Source organism: Rhinopithecus bieti, unplaced genomic scaffold (assembly GCF_001698545.2).
Source record: "Rhinopithecus bieti isolate Rb0 unplaced genomic scaffold, ASM169854v2 scaffold_110, whole genome shotgun sequence".
Lineage (NCBI taxonomy): Eukaryota > Metazoa > Chordata > Mammalia > Primates > Cercopithecidae > Rhinopithecus > Rhinopithecus bieti.
In genome coordinates, this window is record NW_016803311.1 from 583,264 (window position 1) to 594,224 (window position 10,961).

A 10,961-nucleotide genomic window follows, 5' to 3' on the forward strand; every position below is an offset into this window, starting at 1 on the left:
GGGGCGTGGGGTGGGGCAGTTTCTTGGGCAGCACCGCACGGCGGCGCGGTGATGGATGTTAACAGCAGCCACCCGGACCTCTACGGGCGCCTCCGCTCTTCCCTCCTGCCAGAGGTGGGGGGCAGGCCGCCCGACCTGAGCCCCGACGGTGGCGCCGATCCGGTCGCGGGCTCCGGTACGCCGCATTTGCTGAGCGGGGCCCCCGAGGTGATGGCCAGCCCGGCGCCCACCTGGGACGCACCCCCGGACAATGCTTCCGGCCGCGGGGAGCAAATCAAGAAAGGGCCGAGAAAGTTGTGATCGCCTCCGTCCTGACACTCATCTAGCTGCTGACGATCGCGGGCAACTGCCTGGTGGTATCTCCGTGCGCTTCGTCAAGAAGCTCCGCCAGCCTTCCAACTACCTGATCGTGTCCATGGCGCTGGCCAACCTTTCGGTGGCCGTGGCGGTCATGCCCTTCATCAGTGTCACTGACCTCATCGGGGGCAAGTGGATCTTTGGACACTTTTTCTGCAACGTCTTCTCCATGAATGTCATGTGCTGCTCGGCCTGGATCTTGACCCTGTACGTGATCAGCATCGACAGGTACCTTGGGATCACGAGGCCTCTCACGTACCCTATGAGGCAGAATGGGAAATGCATGGCGAAGATGATTCTTTCTGTCTGCCTTCTCTCCGCCTCTGTCTACTTTACCTCCCACTCTTTGGTTGGGCTCAGAATGTAAATGATGATAAGGTGTGCTTGGTCAGTCAAGACTTTGGCTACACGATTTACTCCTCCGCAGTGGCATCCTAATCTTCATGTCCGTCATGCTTTTCATGTACTACCAGATATACAAGGCCGCCAGGAAAAGCGCGGCCTAACACAGGTTCCCCGGCTTCCCTCGAGTGAAGCCAGACAGCAGCAGTCACCCCGAATGGCACAGTGAAGTTCCAGAAGGAGGTGGAAGAGTGTGTAAACCTGTCGAGACTCCTCAGGCATGAAAGGGAAAATATCTCCATCTTTAAGCCGGAACAGAAAGCGGCGACTACCCTGGGGATCATCGTCGGGGCCTTCACCGTGTGCTGGCTCCCCTTTTTCCTCCTCTTGACAGCCAGACCCTTCCTCTGTGGCACTCCCTGCAGCTGCATCCCACTATGAATGGAGAGGATATTTCCATGGCTGGGCTATGCAAACTCTCTCTTTAACCCTTTTATGTATGACTTCTTCAACCGGGACCTGAGGACCACCTATCACAGCCGGCTCCAGTGCCAGTACCAGAAAATCAACGGGACACTCTCTGCTGCAGGCATGCTTGAAGCCCTGAAGCTTGCTGAGAGGCCCGAGAGACCCGAGTTTGTCCTACAAAACTCTGACTACTGTAGAAAAAAGTCATGATTTGCGACTGAAAGCGGGATAATGGAGATGAAATAAACAAGGCAAAATAGAGATGGAAACAGAAGAAAAGTCATTTGCCAAGACTGCAGAATGGAATGTGGCTTCTGTCCTTTCTTAGGATGGCTAAAACGTGACAAACAGGGTGACCTGATGTACAAAATATCTTATGAGGGAGATGGTGACCTCTCCTTTTTTCTGTGGATCAGTGTTATTGTGTGTTCTCAGTTTAAGATAGCAGATCATCTCAGCAGTAAGCACACTGACAGAGTTGAGTTCCAGAAGGGAAGCAGTTTCAGGTTCTTAGCACATGTCCAAATCCATGCAAGTGGAAGAAAGTTCCAAAGCATACTTCCCATGCTTCGGAGTCTAGGTCTTGTGGTGAATATTCAGGAATCATTCATGAGACAGAATGTATTTTGTTGTGTGACAGAAGGGTTTACCAAGCAAACCGTGGTAAGCATAGTATTGAATATGTTGCATGTCCATGTTAGAAAACAGAACCCAGTCATCAGCTAATACAAATGATTTCCCAGAGCAGTGTTTGTTTCAAGCTTCTGTCAAACAGTTTGGCTTTTCTGCAGGGTCCCTGTAACTTCCCCACTAGTGTACTTCTTTGTTAACTCCCTTATTGTTATGGTGTAGCTCAGGAACAGGACTCAGGATGGAGAGCAGCATACAACCGGAGCAAAGCTTTTTCTTGTGCTCTGAAGGGTCCTGAGACGTGAGGGGGATGCCTTCCATGAGGATTTTATCTCAGTGAAGGGCGAGTGGTACCCAACTGTATTGCCATTAACATGATTATTGGCATGTTTTTGACTCTCATTTTTCACAAGGGTGCAGTGGGGCCACGGACCATCCCACAGGATGGTCCATAACTGTATGTTATATGGAGAAAGCATGGGAATAATGTGTTTTCCATGAAAGGTTATGATGCTCCTGGAGATGGGGACATAAACATGTTCATTCTTGTTGAGCAGCATTGTATTAAACCAAATTGTGTGAAGCGGAAGTCACCTGAACCACTCTTGGGAAATGCTCCAGAACGCCAGTCTGTTCCTTCTAGATACTTTGTTCTCTGTATTTATTTTTATTTTTTATTTTGAGGCAGTGTCTCACCCACCCTGTCTCCCAGGCTGGAGTGCAGTGGTGCGATCTCGGCTCACTGCCAACCTCCACCTCCTGGGTTTAAGCAATTCTCCTGCCTCTGCCTCCCAAGTAGCTGAGATTACAGGCACCTGCCACCACACCTGGCTAATTTTTGTATTTTTAGTAGAGAGCGATTTCACCATGTTGGCCGGGCTGGTCTTGAACTCCTGACCTCAGATGATCCACCTGTCTTGGCCTCCCAAAGTGCTGAGATTACAGGTGTGAGCCACTGTGCCCAGCCTGTTCTCTGTATCTTAAATCAACTGTGTGCCAAAGCAATTCTGTCCCCTGACTCCCACCCCTACCCAGCAACAAATGGTAGACATGAAGGGCAGGTAAGGGAACAGAAAAGGTCTCTCTGCAGATATATATATATTTTAAACCAACTGTGTAATAAGTATGAGCTAAGGAGACAGAAAGTAGATGAGAAAAGAAGAGTACCTATACCTACAAGGGGAAAAATGAATGCAATCCTTTATTTGATAAGAGATAACTGAAAGAGAATATTATTTTTCTACAATAAAGCAAGCTGTCCTCTCAGGATAAAGTGGAATTTCGACACGGGTTATGGACTTCTTCCAACTCCCATTGACATTGTTTCTTACCACACATGGGGAAGGGCTGCCTTTCCTGAAATGGGAAGAAGGCACTGTCCTTTCAGACAAAGCTTGTACAAATTCCTGAACAGCAGATTTGCTAATGTGACCGTATATACTTATATTCATAATTAAGTGATTATTTATGGTCAGATACATATTGTTAAACTTGAAAATGTTTTATTATATTACATCAAATAAAGTCTATTTATAGATGAAAAAATTAAAAATAATGAAAAGGAGGAAACTGATGCTCAAAATAATTAAGTAACTTTCCCAGGCAACAACTAATGTGTGGCTTGGTGAGGATTTGAACTCATGTCTGTGGTGTCAGCATCCATAATGCTTTGTACTCTGTCACTCTGACTTTTCCGATCTGCATCTACATCTACACATGCCACTGCTTTCCAAATACTCTCTGAATGTTCAGCTTCCCCCTTGGACTCACTCCTTGAAACTGACTTCTTTGAAAGTGTCCCTCAAACACTGTGTCCATGAACTTGTGTGGTCCTTCTGTTTGGCCTCTCTTGTCATCTCATTTGTTCTAATATTCTGCCTACATGAGGATTCTTTCTCTTTTCTTTTCTTTTCTTTTTTTTTTTTTGAGATGGAGTGTCGCTCTGTCGCTCAGGCTAGAGTGCAGTGGCGCGATCTCTGCTCACTGCAAGCTCCGCCTCCCGGGTTCATGCCATTCTCCTGCCTCAGCCTCCCGAGTAGCTGGGACTACAGGCGCCTGCCATCACGCTCGGCTAATTTTTTGTATTTTTGGTAAAGATGGGGTTTCACTGTGTTAGCCAGGATGGTCTCAATCTCCTGACCTCGTGATCTGCCTGCCTTGGCCCCCAAAGTGCTGGGATTATAGGCGTGAGCCACTGCACGTGGCCTCTCTTTTCTTTTTTGATACAGGATCTCACTCTGTTGCCCAGGCTGGAGTGCAGTGGCATGATCTTGGTTCACTGCAGCTTCGAACTCCCTGGCTCAAGTGATCCTCCCACCTTAGCCTCCGGAGTAGCTGGGACTGCAGATGCACACCTAAGTTTTCTATTTTTTATAGAGACAAGGTTTCTTCATGTTGCCCACGCTGGTCTCAAACTCCTGGGCTCAAGCAATTAGTCTGCCTTGGCCTGTCGAAGTATTGGGGTTACAGGTATGAGCCACTTTGCCCAGCCTATTTTTCTTTTTTTGAGAGAGGATCTTGCTCTGTTGCCCAGGCTGGGGAGCAGTGGTGTGGTCATAGCTCTCTGCAGCCTAGAACTCCTGGACTCAAGCGATCCTGCCACCTCAGCCTCCCGAATAACTGGGACTACAGGTGTGCAACACTAGTGCCAGCGAATTTTTAATGTATTTTTGCAGAGAAGGGAATCTCACTATGTTACCCATCCTGGTAACATAGTTACCAACATGGATACTATAGGAGCTCAAACTCCTGCCTCAGTTGATCCTCCTCCATCGGCTTCCTAAAGTGGTTAAATTAAGCCAACCTGCCTGGCCTTTATGAGGATTCTTTATGCATTTTTTACCCATTGGTTGCATTGTCATTTGAAATTGTTAACCTCATTGTCAGACTAATTTGTGGCAGCTGCCCTCAACCAGCGCTAAGGGACCGCCTGCTGTGCTTTCATTCCCGAGCAAGGGGAAGCTGAGCCGGAGCCAGGTAGTGGCAATCAATAATAGTGATACTGTTGACCTCTAGCTTTGTGGTAAAAGATATTAACTTTATTAACTCTAGACAAAAAAGATTTGCCCTTTGACAAATGTTTGTTCATTGCTATAAAGTAAATTGCCATTTAATTATTTCATAGTTCCTTGACTCTAAGATGCTATTGATTTTAAGAGAGGCCCTGTTATTTTATGTGCCACCAAGAAAGAAAACAAATGCTGCTAAGTAAACTATGACATTCAATTGATTTTAAATGCATCCAGAGACATTAAAATGTGAAATATCATGCAGCTTGGAATTCATCAGAGATTCTTAGGTCTCTGAGTATTTTTGTCTGCTCATAACCGTACCTCCTTTATAACAAACTAATCTTTTAAAAGGCAAGATCTATTTTTCTTTAGCATTTCTCTCACTAGCCACACTCAGAGGTTGCTCAATAAGTGTGGAATGATTTAAAAAATTCTTGACATTAGATCTAGTCATCTATTTTGGTTACTAAACTAGATACAGTGCAATGGGCTCTATTACTCAGTACGGTCAAGTAGCAAAAACATTTGGGAATCAGAAAACATCGGGTCAAAAAAGATCTGGATTCCAATCTGGCTCTGTCCTACCAATGTAACGAATATTTCTTCTGCAAATTTCCTAACCTCTACAGAACTCTCTTTCTTTTTTTAAATTTAGAGACAGGGTCTCGCTATGTTGCCCAGGTTGGTCTCAAACTCCTGGGCTCAAGTGAGCTTCCCACCTCGGCCTCCCACAGTGCTGGGATTACAGGCGTGAGCCACTGCACCTGGTCTCAGAACTCACTTTCTACATCTGCGACACTGGGGTAATAATGCCAGCTCACAGTGCTGTCGGGAGGATTAAAGGAGTCCAGGCAATAAAAAGCACTGTGTACACTGTTAAGGCTAGATTCTCCCGACACCCATGGTCAAGTTTGTTCTGCTACCAAGAGCTGAACATTGCTGCTTTAAGAGCACTGTGGGGAAGCATCATTTTAGAGTCCAGATTATTTGGTGTCTTGCTTTGTTTTTTAGATGAAATCTTGCTCTGTCTCCCAGCCTGGAGGACAATGGCACGATCTCGGCTCACTGCAACATCTGCCTCCTAGGTTCAAGTGATTCTTCCGCCTCAGCCTCCGAAGGAGCTGGGATTACAGGCACACGCCACCACACCCAGCTAATTTTTGTATTTTTAGTAGAGACAGCATTTCACCATGTTGGCCAGGCTGGGCTCGAACTCCTGACCTCAGGTGTTCTGCCTGCCCTGGCCTCCCAAAGTGCTGGGATTACAGGCATGAACAACCATGCCCAGCTATTTGGTGTCTTTCTTTATCTGAAGAATTTGGTATGTTGTGAGACATTTTCCTTTGCAATTTATTAGGTATTATGATTGAATACTGTTAGAGTGTATAAACTGAAAGAAAAATTCTAAGACCCCCACTCGACTGAATGGACCCCTCATTTCCACCAAGGGGATTCCAAAGAAACCTGAAAAACTAGTTCAGTCCATGATGGGAAGTGGGGGTCCCATCATGCCTCATTATACTCTCCTCCTTTTGGAATTCAGGCACAACTGCCAGCATTAACATTAAATCTTAAGGCTGAAAAAACAGACTCTTTGTAGTGATGAGATACCAAATCCTAACCTTGTATAGCATCATATGACAGACAGCAGCTCTGAAAGAAATAAAAATATTTTAGAGGCCAGGCGCAGTGGCTCACACCTGTAATCCCAGAACTTTGGGAGGCCAAGGCAGGCGGATTACCTGAGGTTGGGAGTTCAAGACCAGCCTGGCCAACATGGCAAAACCCCATCTGTCCTGAAAATACAAAAATTAGCCCTGTCTGGTGGCTCATTCCTGTAATCCCAGCTACTTGAGAGGCTGACGCATGATAATTGCTTAAACCCGGGAGGCGGAGGTTGCAGTGAGCCGAGATTGCATCACTGTACTCCAGCCTGGGCAACAGAGTGAGATTCAAAAACAAAAAACAAAAACAAACAAACAAAAAAACCAGGTATGAATAAGAACATGGGTGGTTAGATGTTTCTCCCATCATAAGAGGAAAGAGGGAGGAAAAGGTGGGTGTTTGCCTATGTACTTTTGGAGGTTGAAGGTGGCAAGTTGTGGGAGCTCCTGTCAGAAGGCTTTCATTTTCTCTGTGAAATAGGTTATGAGAATGATGGAACAGGAAGCAGGAGAGAACAGTTACCACCATTCTTTCCCTATAGGCAAGACATGGGCAAATCAAATAATATTTAGCAATAAGGCATCAGGACACAGTTGCATGTCAAACTAAGTAGGCTGGAATTTATTCTCAAGGTAACGAGGATCTATTCCATTAAGATTTTTACATAGGGTGGCTAAATAATTAGTGTTTCTGCCTCAGTTTGGCAATAGTATTTTCTGGTGCACCTGAGACTCTTCTAAGTCCTGGCCCAAGAGTACAAGGCTCACAGAGCGGAGGTATTTCCTCCTCATTATCCCCTCTCTCCTTTGTGCAGTCTGCACAAAGACTGCCTTCCCAGTCAGTTTTTTGTTTTGTTTTTTTTTTGAGACGGAGTCTAGCTCTGTCACCCAGGCTGGAGTGCAGCGGCGTGATCTTGGCTCACTGCAACCTCCACCTCCCAGGTTCAAGCGACTCCCCGCCTCAGCCCCCGAGTAGCTGAGATTACAGGCGCCCGCCACCACGCCCGGCTAATTTTTTTGTATTTGAGTAGAGATGGGGTTTCACCACGTTGGCCAGGATGGTCTTGATCTCCGGACCTCATGATCCGCCCGCCTCGGCCTCCCAAAGTGCTGGGATTACAGGCATGAGCCACCGCGCCTGGCCCCCAGTCAGCTTTTTAAATTTTTGCATTCCTATATTTTATTTTTAAGTGACATTCCAAATTGTATATATTTATCATGTACAGCATGATGTTTTGAAGTATATACACGTTGTGGATGACTAAATCTAGCTACTTAATGTATGCATTCCCTCATGGTTATCATTTTTGTGGTGAGAAAGCTTAAATCAACTCTTTTAGCAGTTCTCAAGAATATTTTGTTATAACTATAGTGTCCATGTTGTACAATAGATCTCTTGAACTTCTTTCTATCTAACTGAAATTTTGTATCACTAAACATGACCCCAATACCTACCCCTCCCAGCTGCCCCAGCCCCTGCTAACCACCGTTCCACTCTATTTCTATGAGATCAAGTTTTATAGCGCCCACATGAGTGAGATCATGCAGTATTTATTTTTCTGGGCCTGGTTTATTTCACGTGACATAGTATCCTCCAGTTTCATCCCTGTTGTTGCAAATGACAGGATTTTCTTACTTTTTTATGGCTTAATAATATTCCACTGTGTGTATATGCTGCATTTTCTTTATCCGTTCATCTGTTGATGAACACTTAGGCTGATTTCATATCTTGGCTACTTACTTGAAGTACTGTTCATTAAGCAAAGCCAATAGCTTGGCTTGATTGATTCAAGTATTGTGAATAGTGCTGCAATGAACATGGACGTGCAGATATCTCTTCAATATACTGATTTCATTTTCTTGGAATATAAGGATACCCAGAAGTGGGATTGTTGGATCACATGGTAGTTCTAATTTCAATTCCATGAGGAACCTCCATACTGTTTTCCAAACACACAGAGGATGGAATTGAGTGGCTATACTAATTTACATTCCCACCAGCAGTATGCAAGGGTTCCTTTCTCCACATCCTTGCCAACACTCATTGTCTTTTGTCTTTTTGATAATAACCTTTCTATGAGGTAGGAGGTGACATCTCACTGTGGTTTTAATTTGCATTGCTCTGATGATCAGTGATGTTGAGCCTTTTTCATATACCTGTTGGCCATTTGTACCTTCTTTCGAGAAATGTCTAGCCAGGTCCTTTGTCTATTTTTTTTTTTTTTGAGATGGAGTCTCGCTCTGTTGCCCAGGCTGGAGTGCAGTGGCATGATCTTAGCTCACTGCAACTTCTGCCTCCTGGGTTTAAGTGATTCTCCTGCCTCAGCCTCCCGAGTATCTGGAATTACAGGTGCACACCACCATGCCCGGCTAATTTTTGTATTTTTAGTAGAGACAGGGTTTCACCATGTTGGCCAGGCTGGCCTCGAACTCTTGACCTCAGGAGTCCTGCCTGCCTTGGCCTCCCAAAATGCTGGGATTACAGGTTTGAGCCACCAGGTCTGGCCTGCCTTTAAAATTTTTTTAAATTATTTATTTATTTTTTATTTTTTGAGATAGAGTCTCACTGTGTCACCCAGGCTGGAGTGCAGTGGCACAATCTCGGCTCACTGCAACCTCCATCTCCCAGGTTCAAGTGATTTTCCTGCCTCAGCCACTTGAGTAGCGGGGATTACAGGCAAGCGCCACCACGCCTGGGAAATTTTTTTTTTTTTTGAGACGGAGTGTCGCTCTGTCGCCCAGGCTGGAGTGCAGTGGCACGATCTCGGCTTACTGCAAGCTCTGCCTCCCAGGTTCATGCCATTCTTCTGCCTCAGCCTTTCCAGTAGCTGGGACTACAGGCGCCTGCCACCAGGCCCGGCTAATTTTTTTTGTATTTTTAGTAGAGATGGGGTTTCACCATGTTGGCTAGGCTGATCTTGAACTCCTGGTCTCAAGTGATCTGCCCACCTTGGCCTCCCAAAGTGCAGGAATTTTAGGCATGAGAGACTGCGCCCGGTCATATTTTAAAAATAAGATTATTTGTTGTATAGCTATTGAATTATTTGAGTTCTTCATACATTTTTTGGTATTAATTCCTTATCATATGTATAGTTTGCAAGTATTTTCCCCTGTTTTGTAGGCTGTCTCTTTACTGTTTGCCCTGCAGAAGCTTTTTAGTTTGATGTAATCCCATTTGTCTATTTTGCTTTTGTTGCCTGTGCTTCTACCAGCATTTCTCATCCAGGACAGGGCTCCTCCCAAGGTGTCTGACTGTGGACATGCTCCCCTCTTCAGGGTGGGCCCACTCCTTGTCCACAGTGGTGTGCTTTTTCTTCTGTCTCCCATCAGAACACAGGGTACCAGCAATATTTACTCACTAAGAAATTGTTTCCTTTCATCTTTCTTTCTAAATTATAAAATGAACAGTCACCTTCTTTAATGTTCAACATTTCTAGATGTCTGATTTGTTTAAATTTATAAACAATTTATAGATTGAAATTTACTGATTTGTGTTAAACTTATTCCCCACTGTTGATTTATTACCTACCCAGTTCCCAGGTAGTCTATGGGGTTCTAAACTGTAGCAGTGAACAAAACAGATGGAAATCCCCGCTTTTGCTGGAGTTTACATTTTGGTGTGGGAGATAGGCAGTAAATAGACACATTCATAAACATACAATAGGTCAGGTGGTGTTTGTTGAGGTCGACGTATGTCGGTGTGCGCCACTTTAGATAGGGTGGTGACATTTCAAGAGAGACTCCCCAAAAAGTGAGGGCATCACTGAGAAGATAGCTAGGGAAGAAGTTTTCAAGTCAGTGGGAAAGGCACATGCAAAGGCCCTGAGGTGGGAGAGTACCTGGCATGTTGAGGAAAGCAAGGAGGCCAGTGTGGCTGGAGTTGACTGAGAAGGAAGAAGTTTACAGGCATGGGCTCCAGAACCAGGCTGCCTCCGTTCAAACCCCTGCTTACAAGTCAGGTGACCTTGGGCAAATTATTTACTCTCTCTGTGCCTCAGGGTTCTAACCTGAAAAATGGCAATAATGATAATATGTACCTCAGAAGCTTGTTATGAGGATGAACAATTTCTAAGCACTTAGAACAGGGCCTGGCACATAGTAAGTGCTCTAAAAGTGAATCCTAACCTAGAAAAGGAGAAGAATGACGAAAAATCCAAATTGAAGCAACTATTTCAGTATCATAAAATTACTAATCTACATTCTTTAAAAATGTCAATGTCTCAAAAGACAAGAAAAGGCTGAAGAATTGATTCAAATTAAAGGAGACTAGAGAGACACGACAACTGAATGTCATCTGTGATTATGGGCTGGACCCTGTGCCAGGAAAAAATACGCTAAAGAACATTAGTAGGATTAAATTGATTAAATTAGAATACAGATTGTAGATTAGATAAAAGTATTATATCAATATTAAAGTTCCTGACATGGATAACTATATTGTGGTTGTATAAGACAATATCCTTGTTCTTTTTTTTTTTTTTTTTTTTTT

The 10,961-nt window shown here is 44.7% G+C and overlaps 1 pseudogene across 1 annotated transcript; it reads left to right on the forward strand.

Annotated features, from left to right (window-relative positions):
* The first annotated feature begins 37 nt into the window (after positions 1-37).
* Positions 38-3,379, forward strand: LOC108530381 (5-hydroxytryptamine receptor 7 pseudogene; annotated as a pseudogene). The gene has a single exon (XR_001885819.1). The product of XR_001885819.1 is annotated as a 5-hydroxytryptamine receptor 7 pseudogene (transcript).
* Positions 3,380-10,961: the final 7,582 nt, after the last annotated feature.